Genomic DNA, 4,037 nt, shown 5'->3' on the forward strand with positions numbered 1-4,037 from the left:
ATGCGGGCGGGCGAGTGAGCGCGGGGGCAGCGCCGGGCGGGCACGTCCCCCCCGCCCCGCTCCTCCCCGCGCCGGCGGCACCAGCGCGAGGGGCAGAGGACGATGCGCTGAGCTGGTCGCGGCGAAGGTGAGTCCGCAGGGGCGGCTCCCGGGGCTGCCTCTGCTGCAAGCGGGGAGGCCTCCAACAGGTCACAGCCCCCCGCCCGGGGGGTCTCTTTAAAACCCTCACGTCCGCCCGGGCTCTGCTGCAGGGGCGCCCGGAGCTATGTCGGGGGATGCCCGTTTTCTGCCCGGCCCCGGGGCTGGCTCCTCCGTGGCTGTCATAAGCAGCCTGCGGGGTGGGGGAAGGAGGTGGAGGAGGTTGCGTCTCATGGACAAAATCCTAGAGGCCTCCTGGATCCATGGTTGCTACAGGTGCGGCAAGATGGTCCCCCCTAGGTATGTTTCCCTGGGGCTTGCTTTAATCTTCTTCAGCTTTCCAAGAGGCTTGGACTTCTCCTTTGGAGGTAGCAGGGGGCTGAGTGAAAGGAGCTACCATTGATGGACAGGAGCCTCCTTGCTGCACATCCTCACCACCCCTGAGCTAAGGGCGGTAGAGGAGAGCCAAAGAATTAGCCCTGGCACTGGCAAAGGACAACTGGTACCTGGGACTGGCAAGAGCTGGGACATCTTTGTGAGCTGCTGCTGAAGCTCAAAGCTGAAAGGGGTACCAGTATTCAGTGGTGGCAAGGGTCATTTTCTTGGAGGATGATCTCTGTTATGGCTGGTTGATGGGTCTTGAGGTGACTTAAGAGTCCAGTAATTGTTTGCCAGTATTGCCATTATTCCCAGTTGCAATAGAATAGATACCTTGGGGAGCTGCGGCTTCAACCTCATTCCAACTGGGGGATAAAAGAGTCGAGAGAGGAGGCAATCCTAGGTGTTTTGATACAACTTGGTTGCTGATGCCGTATCTTGTGTATGGAATATACCCAGGAGCTTATTTTCACGCATGAGACATCTTAAGGATTGAGCTGACAGAGGAAATCCACCTGCTGTATGTCTGTATTTGAGGGGATGGGGTTCTTGTATTTTTTCCCTTGTTCTGTTTGTTCTAATGAAAATGTGCCCCGAGCTAGCATGTCGACACAAGAAGGGGATTGGCATGCAGAGATGGATCATTAAAGAGAGAGAAAAGATTGTATGAACTACTGGTTAGCAGCTTTTACGTGGCTTGAAGTGAAAACAAAAAGTGCCTTGGTACAAGGGAGAGGTGTTAGTTTATCATAAATGTATAATAAAGAAAAGAAGCCGAGCAGGAGAAAGCTGGAGGTTTAAATTCCCTGTGTGTGTATTTAGTTCTGTGTTCATCCAATCAGACCCTGGTATAGCCTGTTTCCTGTGTGTTTGTACTGGTATGATATGATTGGAGCCCCAGTCTTCTTTGAGGCACACCCAGCATTGTGTAACATCTCAAATACATGTATTGTGGTGAATAGTTTGTTGAGCTGTAGCTGCTTCTTTCTGGGAAGAGGTGCAGAAAGATGTGTGTCTGCCCCAGCATTGTTGCTTAGCCCAGAAAGAAGGCCATGGACTGAATGCAGGAGATGTAGTACAAGAAATGCTGGTTTGAAAACAAAAGGCGATTGGTTAATAGCTTTATTAAAGATGAAAAATTCACTAACTTGAGTTGTTGCTTCAAGAAATCTCTGCTAAATGCAATCCGTCAATGTAGCTTCAAAACCTTCCCTTTTAAAACATTCCATAATAATAGAATACCGTTTTTAAGTGTGCATTTTGACATTTCTACAGGTCATCTGGCTAACAGTGATTGTCAGTTGATGTCAAAAATGTTCTCACTGTGATTATGTGTTGTTTTGCAAAAGGAATTAACTGGTATGCTAGTACCTTTTTCATGATAGCCCATATGGTCTATATATTTGTGGTCGTTTCTCTGCTGAAGAGATGCATTGTGATAGCCTTCCATTTTATTTCTATGTAGTGTAGAATGGCATAACTAGTTATTTATGTTGACACTGCATTAGTGCAATAAATGGAGTCATTTGTGTGCTAGGAAAACTAAACACGACTGACGCGCAGTGTTTAACTTGCAGCTAATAAAGCAAGGGTAGTGGAAAAGGAAGAATACCAGAGTACCAGAATAACAGAGAGATGGCTATAAATTCACCTCTGAGGCAGTAAATACCACTGGTTTAAAAGTGAAAATTGTGCATGCCATTCTTTGGATCTCTGCACCTTGCAGATGAACAGGCAGTGTAATAAAATAAAGTGCCCGGAGGAAGAGGTGGTATTTAAATATTAACTTTGATTTCAGTTGTGGCTGCCAAAATGTCATTTTATTTGTTAAGTGTCCTAGAAGTGAAGCACGTTTGTCATTCACTCCATTATCTTATTTTTAAAAAAATGAAACTCTCTCTTCAATCATTTAAATATGGCTTGAAATAACTGAAGTGGGCATGTTTTAGACTAAGCATATAATCTTTCAATCACATGATTTTCTGAAGCATACCTCCAGTACACCACTCATGAACTCTGGGAAAGAAAGGGTTGAGCTAGCTGGAGTGGACAGGAAGGAAAAACAAATGCTTTTAACATCTCTGTAAATGTTGCCTTTAGTACATGTAAATATTTTTTGTTTTGCAAAGTTTATTGTACATTGGAAAATAATATGTGAAGATGGTCTTGATTGTTTGCATGGTCTAAGGGCAGCAGTGTTATAGTCCCAAAAGAACAGAGCACTTCAAATACCTAATTTTTTAATTTGCGTGTAGTAAAAGCATGTGGTATTTAAATGCATTACAGGCAAATCTCTTGAGATTCAAATGGCAGATGTCAGTCTGAATAGCTGCCTTACTCTATGTAAGAGGAATTCCCATGTAAATCTTTTATTAATGATTGCCAGTGGATGTATGAGCACAGACAGCAGACTGCCAAAGCTGAGTACATCCATGGACACCCAAGATGAGAATTCTGATGATTTTGAATAAACAGCACTTGGAACAAGATACGAAATTCAGCCAGTCCAGTAAATGCCTTTTCTTTCTAGGTCTGGGTGTTCAGCCTTTAGATCTAATACAAGGGGTCTACTGAACTCAAAGCAGTGGCCAGCCAATTTTTGTGTGCAAATCGCAGGACGGGTAGCGATGTTTGCAGGCAAATCTTGGACATGGTGACTGAAGTCCATCGAGCTGCCCATCATGGGGAGATCAATTCCAAAATGAAGTATCACTTAGAAAAGTAGTCATTTATCATGGCATATAGTGACAGTGCCATGAGCATAAGACTGCCAAGTTGACAGTTTTGGTATTTTTGGAAGAATTTTTTTTCAACCTTACTCAGCCTATGATTATGTGCAGCATGAGACCAAGAAGAAGCTTCTGTCTTGAATCTTTTTGGTAATTTAGATTTCCTCAATTAGTAAAACTCAGAAATGACACACTTCTCAACAGAGTTGGGTTTGTGTTCATGGTCCAAAATGTGATGAGAGCAAAATAGAAAGTGGAGCAAGAGTTCATAATTTATGTAAGCATTGGAAAATGCATGGAAATTTTCATAGATGTCATAGACATTTGGGCTGGAAGGGACCCCGAAGGATCATCGAGTCCAGCCCCCCACCCCAGGGGCAGGAAGTCAGCAGGGACCATAGGATCCCAGCAAGATAAACTTCCAACTGTGTCTTGAAGACTTTTAAGTGAGTGCTTGAACCACCTCTGGCGGCAGCCTATTGCAAACCTTGGGGGCTCAGACAGGAAAGAAGTTCTTTCTTATGTCCAGCCTGAATCAGTCATGGTGGAGTTTGTGACCATTTGATCTTGTCATCCCTTGGGGTGCTCTGGTGAACAGACGTTCCCCCAAATCCTGGTGAACACCCATGATAAACTTATAGGTTGCCACCAGATCCCCCCTGAGCCTGCACTTTTCCAAGCTGAAGAGTCCCATGGCTCTCAGCCTCTCATCATAAGGTCTGTTTTCCTGCCCTCTGATCATGCGCATGGCTCTCCTCTGGACTCTCTCAAGCTTCTCCACATCCTTTTTGA

At 44.9% G+C, this 4,037-nt stretch overlaps 1 protein-coding gene across 2 annotated transcripts in view; it reads left to right on the forward strand.

Annotated features, from left to right (window-relative positions):
• Positions 1 to 4,037, forward strand: part of PKIA (protein kinase (cAMP-dependent, catalytic) inhibitor alpha) — a 66,670-nt gene that overhangs the window by 484 nt on the left and 62,149 nt on the right. Inside the window, exon 1 of one of the 2 annotated variants that reach the window (XM_019549534.1) lies at positions 7 to 127. The exons of the other annotated variant lie outside the window; for it this stretch is intronic. The gene's annotated coding sequence lies outside the window, so the exon portion shown is untranslated. Of the gene's footprint in view, positions 1 to 6; positions 128 to 4,037 lie in introns of those variants that run through there. 2 annotated transcript variants of the gene reach the window in all.

Source organism: Crocodylus porosus, unplaced genomic scaffold, assembly GCF_001723895.1.
Source record: "Crocodylus porosus isolate Cpor-Errol unplaced genomic scaffold, CroPor_comp1, whole genome shotgun sequence".
Classification (NCBI taxonomy): Eukaryota; Metazoa; Chordata; order Crocodylia; family Crocodylidae; genus Crocodylus; species Crocodylus porosus.